The following is a 13,577-nucleotide window of genomic DNA, read 5'->3' as shown; positions in this document are numbered from 1 at the left end:
GGACTCCCTTCCAAGTTTGCAGACAGCTGCCTTCTATTTGTGTCCTCACAGGCAGCAAACAGGCTGAGAGAGCTCTTGGGAGTCCCTTTTAAAAAGGCACTAATCTAATTTATGCGGGCTCCCTCTCATGACTTAATCTCTTCCTAAAGGCCCCACCTCTTATTCCCATCACATTGGTGTCAAGATTCCAATATATGAATTTTAAGGGAACACATTTAGTCCATTGCACAACCCAATGTTGGTTTTAATTTGCTTTCCTTGCTCTTGTCCTTTTCCTTTCTCACAAGCACACCCCTCATTTGACCTTCACAAGAAAAAAGTGATGTTCTACTTTAAATCATCCTAACATTTTAATTTCATGGATTCATTTCTAATCAAATCTATTTCTCTAATAACTCATTTAAGAAACAAATTCTTTTTAATTTTCCTTCCTACCATGTGCCTAAACCCGACTTTAGAAAAAAATTTGTTAAGGTGGCTGGGCGCGGTGGCTCATGCCTATAATCCCAGCACTTTGGGAGGCTGAGGCAGGCAGATCACCAGTCAGGAGATCGAGACCATCCTGGCTAATATGGTGAAACCCCGTCTCTACTAAAAATACAAAAAAAAAATTAAATAAATAAATTAGCCAGGCGTGGTGGTGGGTGCCTGTAGTCCCAGCTACTCAGGAGGCTGAGGCAGGAGAATGGCATGGACCCAGGAGGCGGAGCTTGCAGTGAGCTGAGATCGCACCACTGTACTCCAGCCTGGGCAACAGAGTGAGACTCTGTCTCAAAAAAACAAAAAAGAAAAAAATTTGTTAAGGAATCTTTGGTGGATAATTGTCTTAAATGACCCATGGCTATTTTAGACACCTGGGATTAGAGGGTTCTTCCTTATCCCTCATCTCAGAAATCTAAATGCAGAGAACCCACTCCCATCAACGATTCTTTCTATGTGGCTCCATCAGCTCTATGATCAGTTCTATGGCTCAAAACCCTGTTCTTGCAATCTGGCTGCATTTTACTTCAAATGGGAATCTGGGCTATAAATGACATGCCAAAATTTCTCACATCAGCTACAATCGTGACAGAATTTTTTTTTTTAATTTATAGTATATATTGACTCTGTTCTGAAACAAATCTTAATAGAGCTTTTTTCTACCATCACTTTCTGCACACAGGGCTTCCTTCTGGTTTAGATTTAGCACAGTGATGTTGAGACATAATTGTGCCATCACACCATGGCTAATTCAACATCATTTAAGCTGCACTGAAAAGTTAGATGTTGTTTCTAACTGATTGCATCGCTGCACAGTACCACTGGGTTGCATTCCACATTCCACCTCTGAGTCATTGGCCGTCCATCTGTGTTGTCTCAGGCCCATCCTACCCAGCCCTGAATTAGGAGGAAGGCATCGATGTGTGTTGATAGCATATCTTAGTGTCTGAGGTGTGTGAACTTTACATGCTCACTTATTAATAAAAGGGTTAGTGAATGTAGCATCAACAGGCATTTTGAATGTCACAGATATTTTCCATGGAGATGGGCAGAACTAATAAAAGCTTACATGGCATTAAATGGTGTTGCCATATTTCATTTCATCTTTTAAATGATAGCTAGACACTTGCAGAGCATTTCAGAGTTTACAGGCTCTCTATGTTATTTCCTTTGATTCATATGAAGTAGATATGGGGAGAGATTAGAGTTGGGGACAGTTAGATGGAGTTGAGAAGAGCAACACTGAGTTCTCAGCCTAAGGGGGAAGGGGATTCAAGTCTGCCAGGACCTTCCTCTCCTCTCCATTGCTCACTGGGTTACTCTCACTTCTGTTTAACACCCTGTAGACAGATCCTCATTTAAGATCATGTTTTTTGGTGCTGTACTATATTCCATTTTCCAACCTCTTGGGTTGTGTTCATTATTAATCTTTTAGGGGTTAAGGACCCATTTGAGAAACTGATGAAAGCTATTGACTCATTCCTTAGGAAATGTATACACACGCACCTTCCATTTTACATACAATTTCAGGAAATTCAAGACCTCCAGAAGCTCAGTCATCACTCTCAGAGGTAAGACCCTTGGGTGGAGTCAGGACCCCAGACCCTGAGCTATATCCCTATCCATGATCTGTCTTATGAGCTCCAGACCCACGCTTCCAACCAATCAAGATGAATAATGTCTTTCCTCTGCCAAGATAACCTCCCTCTTTGGCCCCTTCTTTTCTGATGGTTTCCTTTCATCTCCATCCCCATGCCCCCTGCCTTTGTTCAAGTCCCTGTATCTCCCTTGAGCCATCCCTTAATCTCTGAGTCTGTCTCCACCTTTAACTATCACTCCAATCAACCCTTTGTCCTTCCACCTACCAGAGTCTCTTCAAAACATGAACAGAATCAGGGTCATCCTCTGCTTAAAACCTTTCAGAGGTCCTGTAACCCAGGAGCGAAATGCCAAGCTCTTTAGCACAGCATATAGAAGCTTCTTGGGGACACAGCCAGCTCTTCCTGCCTTAAAAAGCCTTTCTTAGGTCCCTTCCTTTCCATCCGTGCAAGTGGCCTGAGCCCCCTGCCTTGTGAAAAAACTCTCTGCTGCTTGAGTGCATCGAGCTCTTCCTTTCAGCCACATGTGCACTGTTGGGAATGCTCTGTCAGCCTCACATCCCGTTTCTCTACATGTTGAACTCCTACCCATTCTTCAAGATCCACCTCTTCGGTGGAACCTTCCCAACTCCTCCAGGCCGAGAAAGCCGCTCTCTCCTCTGTGTTCCTGTGGAACCTGTATACACGTTGATCGGGGCCCTCGGTACATTCTGATCATGCAAGTTCAGACCGAATCTGCATTTGATTCGAATCTGAGGATTTCGAGAGCTGGACCAGGCATCACTTTGATTTTTATTCTCCTACTTTCTACCCCACAGAAAATTTTACAACACCTGGAATGTAGTAGGAACTCAGTGTATGCAAGGATGACTGGCGCTGTTGAAACGCTCCAGAAAGCTGGCTATGGGGAAACAGATTTCAGTCATTTCACTTCAGTTTCTTATTTTGGTCCATTTTTCCATTTCACAGCTCCCACTGCCTCTAAACCAGAGATAGAAATGAAATTTAAAAAAGGAACTTAAGTCAAGAGTTAATTATACTCAGTCCTTTTAGAAAGCTCTAGTTTTAATATCCTGAACACCTACATTTAGGACCTGTTTCAACACATGTGGAAATGCTATAAAGAGAAACAGAGTCCCACAAAGCAATAGAGGCGATGAACCTGATTCACTGCTGTCGGTTATCCAAACAAGCCTAGTTGACATGTCTGATTGCTGGATAATTACCTTCCCCATTCCTTTGCCTATATCGATGTGCCTAGTGTATAAAATACAATCCTGGGAACAATTCAGGCTAAAGGGAGGGATGCTGTTTGAATACCTATGAGTAAATACAATGCACATTAAACATTAAAACATACTTAGTTTCCATAGCATTGTTTTCTTTCAGGAGATCAACTTCGTGAGCCTTCTGTACCCGAGAGAGGACTACAAATACTATTTTATTCCATGGTCAATCAGCTGAGTGTAGAAAGAAATATATTACCTCTTCCTCAGGTAAATCATATTTCCTCTTCTAAAGGATGGTTCAGTTTTCCTCTTTAGGGGGAGATCCTGAGGAAAGATACCCAATCGTGTCAACCTCAATCTAAGTTTACCTTGTTTTCAATGAGTGGAGGCTCACCCAAAAAGAAAAAAAGTGAAGCCTTAACATGGATTATTCAACGACTGTATTAACTGAGTCTCCATTCACTGTAAGACTGGCCACCAGGCTTTGAATCAACCATTCATACAAAGTTAGATTTTAAAACATTGTTTACAAAAGAACAACCTTATTAAGAAGGTGGATTATCATACCAGTGTTTTCACCCTGACACTTTCAATTCCTAACCACCATGTCTTTTATTAACGTAATATGTGGCATTTATTTGGGGTTTGTTGACAAGCAAGTACATGGGAAGAGAATAGAAGACAAAAATAAATAAATCAATAGATGTGGAGGAGAAATGATAGCAGCTAATGTACGAAATTTGCCCACAGACTCTGATCCTTAGTCTCACCTGCTGAGTGTAATGTACGACTCTTAATGTGGACCAACAAACATGCTATTTAAAGGCTGTCCTAGCCGCCCCCCCTCCCCCAGAAAAAATCTAAATATGGACAGTGCACTTTCTACCTTGTTTTGAACACCTAAGACAGCAAAATAGATAATGAGACTCAAATCAACTGTTCTATCCCAGCTATAAAGAATGACAAAAATAAGCAATCGTCCTTTGGGCACACTGAGTTTAGGTCCCTCCGCTCTGAAAACTGCTTTAATTTTTCACAACACATTTAGCAGGCAGTCATCTATCCCCCAGTCTAATAACGTTGGGTACATTTTATAATTAGCCATAAAATACTTCTTTTTGCCAAGCCCAAAAATTAAGTTTGAGCCTCCACAGTGCAAAGACTCTTAGCAGCCAGAAACGGCCTTTTCTTGGTAGTTCACAGTGTGCATTTTCTGTTGCCTTGACAACTGTCTGGCTGGGTCTTCCTTGCTTGGAGAACAAGGATGCCTTTGCCTGATACAACCCTTCAGAAATGATAATGAACACTAAGCAAAATGATGCCGACAACAGCAAGTTTGATACATGAATGTCAGAATTCTGCCTGAATTACATCTGTAAGGATAGAAGAAAGGGAGGGACAGAAGACAGAAGGGCTAGGAAAGGGTTGCAATATTGACCAATTTTAATTTTTTAAAAGTTGGGGCTAAGTTTAGCACTCAGCTGTGCTACAAAGAAAGGGCTGACGGTGAAGCATATAATATAAACAAATTTTGTAAGACTCACTCTGTCCTCTGATAGTTTTGTCAAAATACAATCAGCATAGATGCTCTGATGTTTCATCCAGTAAAGACCAGGAAAGCACAAGAGAATATGAAAAGTCCCTCTTCTGTTGGGTCACAAACATCTCTGGCTCAACTCGTGATTTTTGTTTAGTTTTTTTTCCCACTTTTGTCCTTCAGGGCAGTGAGTGTTTGTCATTTGGGGTTGGGACAACCTTATCCTGTTGCAATTTGTCAGCCTGTGGCTGTTTCTGATAGACAGGGATGATCGCAGTTTCACTTTTCAATTTAAAGTGCAGACGGTGGAATTTTGCTTTGAGGAGCTTCTGACAGCATTTGGAATCAGGAAAAGGCTTTGGGGTTTCCTGACGTCTCACTTAAAAATTACTCGTTTTTAGTAGCAAGTGCAAATTCTAGATTTCAAAGTTTGCCAACTTTCCTTGAATTTTAATTTAAAATACATAATGCCAACTTCACATACGCACATCACTTAACAGTTAGCAGAATCATTTTACTCTCATAATCTTTTTTCCAAGCTATGCAAAAAAAATCCTATGAGTATTACCATCCTCATTTTAGAGGTAATTAAAGTGTGGCTGACAGCTAGACAGTCTTGGGAGCACCTGTTTGACTAACTTTAAGACCCATAAAGAGGCTTCTTTCTGGGGACGAGGCTCTGATCCATAGAGCTAGACCCCCAGGTTATGTGTACCACAAGACGTGATGCTCAATTTTATGGGTCAACTTGCCTAGTCCACGTTACCCAGAAATTTGATCAAACACCAGGCTACATGTTGCTGTGAAGATGTTTCTTTTAATGGACTCTAAGTAAAGCAGGTTACCCTTGCTATAATTTGGATATTTATCCCCTCTAAACCTCATGTCGAAATTTGGTTACTAGTCTTTAAGGTGGGGCCTAATGTTTGGGCTGGGGAGGGGAGGATCCTTCATGAATAGATTGATGCCATCCTTGAAGAAGACCAAGCTAAGCCTTATCTTTTTCCCCCTTACAATTTGAAATTTGGAAAGGATAAATGAAGACCAGTAACTGTGGGATCAGAGTTAAAGTACCAGCGGAAAGTCTACAAACTTCTATGACTGAGGTTCCTGGGAAGGTACTGGTCCTCCCTTCCCTAAATCTGACATATTTAAAGTTTCCTTCATTTACTAGAATCTTCCAGTATCTTTGCTCTCAAAATTAAAAGCACATCATCTCTCTTTCTTTTTCTTTTGTTATTTAAACTTAGCCAGAATTGCTTTTTATTCTTTGCAACCAAGATAAGCTTTGCTTTTATGGCACATATACAGAATACCTCCACGTTTTGTTTGGTGTTAGAGTCTCCCTCTGGTTGGTGCGCTCCTTAGAGAAAGAGGTCGTCTTTCTTCTAGTCTCCGTATCTTCAGCACCTGACAGTCCCTGACACATAGAAGGTCTTCAGTATATGTTTGCTAAGCCAAAGCATTTGTTTTTTATTGTTGCCTTAACAAATTTCCACAAATTTAGCATCTTAAAACAGTGTCTATCTATTATCCCACAGTTTTGGAGGTCAGAAGTACACATATAGCGGGGCTGAGCTTGTTCTCTGCTCTGGGTCTCATAGGCCGAAATCAAGGTCTCAGGGAGCTGTGTTCCTTTCTGGAGGTTTGGGGAATAAATCTGTTTCCAAACTCGTTCCGGGTGCTAGCAGAGTTAAGTTTCATGTGGTTGTTGAGCTGAGGTCTCATTCCCTTACTTGCTTTCTTGCGAGCATCATTCTCGGCTTCTAAAGCCCACCCACATTCCTCAGTGGTCCCTTCCTCCATCTTCATCCTCAAAACCAGCAAGGGCAGACAAAGTTCTTCCCATTTTTCCAGTCTCGCCAGCCCTTCTGCTGCATCTGTCTGGCTTCCTCTTCTGTTTTTAAGAGCTCATGTGATTACATTGGACCTACTCAGTAACCCAAGATAATTGCCATACTTTCAGGTCAGGTGATTAGCCTTCTTAATTCGAGTTACCAAGTCCCTTCACAGCATTACCTGGATTAGCGCTTGATTATATAACCAGGGGACGACATTTTAGGGAGATAGCTTTAGAATTCTGTCCACCATGGTGAAAGAATGAGGTCAGTTCCAGATATGTCCAAGCCAGGCAGGAACGGGGTGCAACAGCAGCACCCTGGCTTCCTCTCTTCCACAGCCCTTTGCTTCCAGTTGCCCTAATCTGTGTGGCTCCCAGGGAGGAGGAGATTAGCTTCCAGCAGTACTCTGGCCCCGGTGTTTGGTTTTTAAAGAACATAGAGGTCTTTACTGCCAACGCTAAGTATAATGCATTATACCAATATTTTTTCAGCAAACAATATATTAAAAATATAATACATCAGTCCAAGTGGAGTTTATTCCAAAAACTACCAGACTGATTTAACATTCAAAAAGCAGCCAGTTTAATTAACATATTAACAGACTAAAAAGGAAAAAAATATATATATATGTGTGCGTGTGTGTGTGTGTGTGTGTGTTCCATTCAACAGATACAGAAAAAGCATTTGACAAAAGTCAAGATCTATTCATGAAAAAAACTTGTTATCACCTAGGAACCTGCCTTTAACCAATAAAGGATATTGAAATAATTAATTATAATTATACTTAATAGTGAAAGACTTGTCATCTTTCCCCCTAAGATCTTCAACAAGTTAAGGAGGTTTTCTCATTCCCTGTATCCAGCATTGTTCTGGGTTCCTACTCTGTGCAATATGGCAGAAAACAAAAAAGCATACAGACTAGAAAAGAAGAAATAAAACTGTCTCTAGTTATAGATCTTACTCTCTACAGATATTATTCTCTACATACAAAAATCCAGAAAAGAATCTAGGGAATAAAAGAAAGCTCCTTGATTTAGTAAGCAAGTTCATCCAAGTCACAGGATACAAGGTCAACATACAAATATTAATTTATATACACCAGAAATGAACCTTTTTAAAAGGCCAGACTACAAGCTGGGGTCATGAGGAAATTAGGGGAGTGGGAATGGAATTGTGCTCTAAGAAACTGTGGCAGTAAATAGATGACTATCAATTTGTCAAAATGCATAAAACAGTATGTCACAAAGAGTGACATACAAATTTGATGTACAGAATTACAGTTTTGCTATATGTAAGTTAAATTTTAAAAATCAACCAGCATGTTGGCTGAATGGAAGAGGGGGGCACTTGAGAAGAAACACAGACAGTAAGAAAGGAACCCAACTGTGTCAGAAATTAATCAATCACCAAGGCTCACTGAGGCGGGGGGGGACAAAAGAGCTGACCTAGGTATCTTTGGAAACCCTGTTTTGACTTGATACTGGAAGGCTAAAGACAGCAAGAACTATACTCCATGCTGTACTTTATTTGGTAAATTTGTTTGTCTCTGGGTTATGAGTTAGCAAAATAAGAAATGTACGGTAGATGCTGTGAGTCACGCTCTCACTGTCAGGGAAAGGCATTACAAACAAGGAAGAAGGCTGGAGAGAACCAAGTGGTGCTGAATTGGAGTCAGAAGTATCAATATAAACTTATGTTTATTTAAAACATATATACAGATAAATATATGCAGAAATAAACATAGATGCGTGTATACATATGGGTTGGTACATATGACATGCATTGCCTGGTTCTGTCTGCTGAGAGGACCTAGAGGCAATGACATTCCAGTAGCAATGAGCACTTATATTACCCAGATCTTGATTCTAAATTCAACTTTGCAATAAAAGGAAACAGGGCTTTGGAGTAATGGTTAACTCCAAAGCTGGAGCAAAGAATATGTAAGACGAACATAGAGGATTTTTGGTACCAGAAAGTAAAGAAGTGTTCCAACAAAAGAAATGGAGGCTTGCAACAGGGTGCATGAGCCAGCCTATAAGAGCTCCCAGCGGCCAAAGGTGAAACAATTTGATCAGGAAAATGAATTGTTATAGTATTGCATTATTGCATTCTTATCCAAAGAATAAAATAAATAATGCTGAGTTCATACAGATATAAATAAATAACTGAATAAATAGATAGATGGAGGAGAAGGAATAACACTTCCTTCTAGAGAAATTGTAATTAATAAATGTAGAAAGAATGTGGAAAATACAACCAGTAATAAAAATTTCTCCAGTCAAGGTCTACACATGGATACCAAAATTAGTGAGCAAAATTTAAAAAAAAAAAAAAAAAAGTTATTTTTATAGCCTCAAAGGACCCCCTTCAACATAAATGTCTATTAATCACAAAAAGGAAAATAGGAACTTTCCAGTGGAGAATTTTAACAGACAGACACCACCCTAGCCTAGTAATCGAGGTTAACACCCACCTTAGCCTAGAAATCAAGGTTAACACCACCAATAGTAAAACAGAGAGTCATCACGTACTCTCTGACCTGATGCCCTGAGAAGGGCCCATCACCTCTATTATTCAACCCCAAAATGTACAAGCTCAATCTCATCATGACAAAACATCAGACACACCAAAACTGAAGGACATTCTGTGAAATAACCGACCAACGCTCTTTAAAAGTAGGAAGGTCATGAAAGTCAAGGAAACACCAAGGAGCTGTCACAGATTCAATCCAGGATATCACCCTGTATTTAATTGTCATATCTCCTTGGAAGAAACCAATACACAAATGGGGGAGAAAGAATAAGACTTCCTTCTAGAGAAACAGCAATTAATAAATGTAGAAAGAATGCAGAAAATGGCCAGGTGTGATGGCTCATGCCTGTAATCCCTGAAGTTTGGGAGGCCAAGAAGGGTGGATCACCTGAGGTCAGGAGTTCAAGACCAGCCTGGTCCATATGGTGAAACCCCGTCTCTACTAAAAATACAGAATTACCTGGGTGTGGTGGTGCATGCCTGTAATCCTGGCTACTTGGGAGGTTGAGGCAGCAGAATCACTTGAACCTGGGAGGCAGAGGTTGCAATGAGCTGAGATCGTGCCATCACACTCCAGCCTGGGCAAAAGGGGCGAAACTCTGTCTCAAAGAAAAAAGAAATGCAGAAAATACAACCAGTAATGAAAATGTGGACCAAAACAAGTAGATGTGACAATTAAATACAGGGTGATATCCTGGATTGGCTCTGGATCAGAAAAAGGACCATGGTGGAAACACTGGAGAAAACTGAATAAAGTGTGCAGTTTAGTTAGTAGCATTGTATCGATGTTAATTTCTTAGTTGTGATCTTGGTTCTATGGTTTTGTTAAATGCTAACATTAGGATAGGCTGGATTAGGGGGATACGGAACTCTGTACTATTTTTGCAACTTTACTTTAAGTCTAAAAGTATCTCAAAATTAAAAGTTTTTTTTTTTTTTTTGAAGGAAATGGGCTAATTTTCACTGTGAATGTTCAAATACTTGCAAGCTATTGATCTCTGAGTGAGTGTCTTCTCTCCATAGAAGCCACTTTGATTCTCTCCTGCCAGCCTGATAGTGATTAATGTTACGGGCAAATGCGTTCTTCCCTTTTTGAGATTCTGTTGTTCACCAGCTCAGTGCCCATACAGTTCATGTCCATCACCACATAGGCAAACACAGTAAACAGGCTGTCAGTCTCTGCCTCCTATTTATAGTCCTCATGTTTTGAACAATGGAACTGTTGATCCAATAGATGCTGCTATGTCTCATGAAATCAGACAGCTTGTGCGGGAGTCATTTAATTAAAACTTTCAGGCGGAAGTACAATTGTCTGTTGGGAAGGGGTACACAAAGGAGGTTCAAGGCCTAATCTTAGAGGGATCAACAGAAGACCCAGTTGCTTTTGTGGTTGCTGAGTGATAAGTGCTTATGGCCTTGGCCCTGACAAACTCAGTCTCCTTCCCCAGTCGGGTGGGGCAGGCATCAGTGGGAACAGGCTGCTTGGCTGCTGGGGGGTGTCTGTAGGGAAGTGGGGAGGAAGGAGCGGCGAAACTATTCCCTGAGCCTAGACCACGGCTCGGCATCTTCTCCTAGGCTTGTGCAGCCCAAGGCATTTTGTGTTATGAGGAACTCCCAGGGATTTCCGCAAAGTCTTAGAAACTGCCCAAGTTGTGGGATCTAGAGGGGGGTGTGTATGCGCTGGGGGTGGAGTGAGGCTCATTGCTGGTACTGTAGGAAGGTTGACTAGAAGGGAAAAAACAGGAATAAGCCGTATGGATCTCCTGAATCCTTTTGCTGTACTCCAAAATAGAAATAGAAATAGCAAATGACACTGAGGTTGGGCAACATGCTCCACCCAGATTACCCAGGATTTGTGATCTGAGTCAATGAGCAGTGCCAGCTTGGAGGCGAGGTATTGAGGAAGGGCTTAGTTTCTTCCCAAGACATGCTGCTGGGTCAGAACCCGGTCAACACCACCTCCTTTGCTGATTCAGTTTGTCCTCATCTCTGGGTTTGCCAAAGTCTCCCAGCCACGACAGGGGTGGATTCTTGTGCAGAGCAGAGTGACTGGAACATTAGAAGATGGGTTATAAATTAGAAGACAGAAAGACTGAAAACTATCAGTAATAAACTTTACAAATCTGGGATGAAGGAACCAGTGTTTGATTTCCACATTAGCATCCAGCTCAAAATTTGCAACAATCAATCAATGAGTTGAATATTTGGTGAGGGAACCCCTTTCTCATTTGAGCTCATGCAGAGACACACAATCCAACTCTTTCCCTTTCTGTCTGGAAAGCAGGTACCATGGAGGCATGTGTACATCTGCATATTCTTCTAATTGTATGTACTCACATATATACTCATACGTGAAGTTCTGCTTGTTTTCATTTGGGACACATGGGAAGTGCTCCCTCCCATTTCAAACCATGGAGGCATCTGCTGAAATCTGCTGTGTCCCCTCTGCACGTGTTAGCGATGCATTCAGTCTAGCAGCACAACCAGAAAAAGCAGCATGAACTGGAGTGAAAGGTGAACAGTTGACTCTTTGAGAGATGCTGCTTGAGCTAGTGAAAAATCTTACAAGAGTAGCCAAAATAGTCCGCAGATCTGTCCAGATGAAGTAAGCTCAAGAGAGTAAATTTGACTATTATAATACAGTGTATTATTCTTGCTGCTAAAGGATGATTAGAAACATGCAAATAAAGTCATGCATTTCACTTTGGTTTTCATTTCACCCTGGACCATGTCCTCGCAGCACACAGGACAAAAGATGAAGGGAGATAGCATCCTGACTGATGATGACACAAAGCAGGGAAGCCTTTGTCATGTTCAGGCCTAAGACTTCCTAAGATATGACTGAGTCTTCATTCTCTGCAAAACAAAAGGTGGGGCAGGGGGCGTGTTAAATCAAACTTATTTTCTGAACTCAAGGCACGTAGTCCTCAAAGCAGTATTCCAGCATGAACATCTACCTCCTGAAAATAGGGAACAGCCCACTGTGGGCGCTTGGAGTGAAAGCAGTGTCTTTCTACTGTCACTTCCACTTTCTGATTGTGAGTCAGGGACCCGTGGTCTGAACAAATTAACAACAGTAGCGTATGTTGTGAGGAGGAAAGTGACATCAGAGGACAAGCACAAAAGGAAAATCAAAATTAATTTCTTTTTATAGAGACAGAGTCTCACCCTGTCCCCCAGGCTGGAGTGCAGTGGTGCAATCTCAGCTCACTGCCAACCTCTGCCACCCGGGTTCAAGCGATTCTCTTGCGTCAACCTGCAGAGTAGCTGGGACTGCAGGCCTGCACCACCACGTCTGACTAATTTTTTTTTTTTTTTTTTTTTTTTGTATTTTTAGTAGAGACAGGGTTTCATCATGTTGGCTAGGCTGTTCTCGATCTCCTGACCTCAGGCAATCCACCTGCCTCGGCCTCCCAAAGTGCTGGGATTATAGGCGTGAGACACAAGGCCCGGCCTCAAAATCAATGTTTTAACATTAAAAACTTGAAACAGTAACATTTAACTCTAATTTGTGGTTAAGTGACATAGATAGTTACATCTGATACACATGTGCACAGTGTCTCTCTCTCTCTCATACACACACACAGTTACACAAATACACTGTCACATGCACACACTCCACTTGTAGCTGTGCACATTCTGTGGTTGCTGGGTAAGAAATATTACATTTATTCTTGTCACCCTGATAAGACTGCACATTGTGCTGCAGGCTGATGCATGGAAAAAAGGCTGCCCCAGCCAGGGACATCCACGGAGAGGAGACAGCCCCGTGTCTTTGGAACAGCTTTGAGAACAGGACAAGGCCAAGTGTGCATGAACAGATTCAGCTCCCCAAAACCCGACCGCTGAAGGACATGCAAGGTGCTGTTCTGGTTCCTGCTAATGCAGAACCTCGCCCCCACTAATGAGAGTGGGTGACAGTCTGGCATGCGGTAGAGGACAGGCCATGTAAACCCGTGTGTGCTTTGCTTGGAAGCGCAGTGTGTTAGGGACAAAGGGTCATATAATAAAAACCTCAAGTAGGAAAGGACTCATTCCAACTGGAGTCGGGGAAGGAAACCTCAGAGAGGGTGGCTCGGTGGAGCAGGCAGGATTTGAGTTCAGATGTGACAGGCGAATCAAATTTCTACAGGTGAGGAGGAGGGGAAGAGCATTTCCAAGAGAGGAATCAGAGCGCAATCAGATGTCACTGGTACATTTGATGTGAGGGTTTATTGGGAAGACGGTTTCTTCAGCTCTCCAAAGGCCTGGCCCTTATCGCTCTATGTTGAATATGTTGCCAGGACTCTCAGGATTATTTTAAAATCCCCATCATTTTGTTAATAATGATAGTGGTTCAGCAAGTTGGTTCTCTGCTGCA

At 41.7% G+C, this 13,577-nt stretch overlaps 1 long non-coding RNA gene across 1 annotated transcript in view; it reads left to right on the top strand.

Moving 5' to 3' along the window:
- Positions 1 to 13,577, top strand: part of LOC105472639 (uncharacterized) — a 77,674-nt gene that overhangs the window by 25,647 nt on the left and 38,450 nt on the right. Inside the window, exon 3 of the long non-coding RNA XR_981688.2 lies at positions 3,468 to 3,574. This is a non-coding gene — a long non-coding RNA (uncharacterized lncRNA). The remainder of the gene's footprint in view (positions 1 to 3,467; positions 3,575 to 13,577) is intronic.

This window comes from Macaca nemestrina, chromosome 4 (assembly GCF_043159975.1).
Source record: "Macaca nemestrina isolate mMacNem1 chromosome 4, mMacNem.hap1, whole genome shotgun sequence".
NCBI classification, from domain to species: Eukaryota; Metazoa; Chordata; class Mammalia; order Primates; family Cercopithecidae; genus Macaca; species Macaca nemestrina.
Note: the sequence above shows the minus strand (reverse complement) of the source record. Positions and strands in the feature narration are given on the sequence as shown.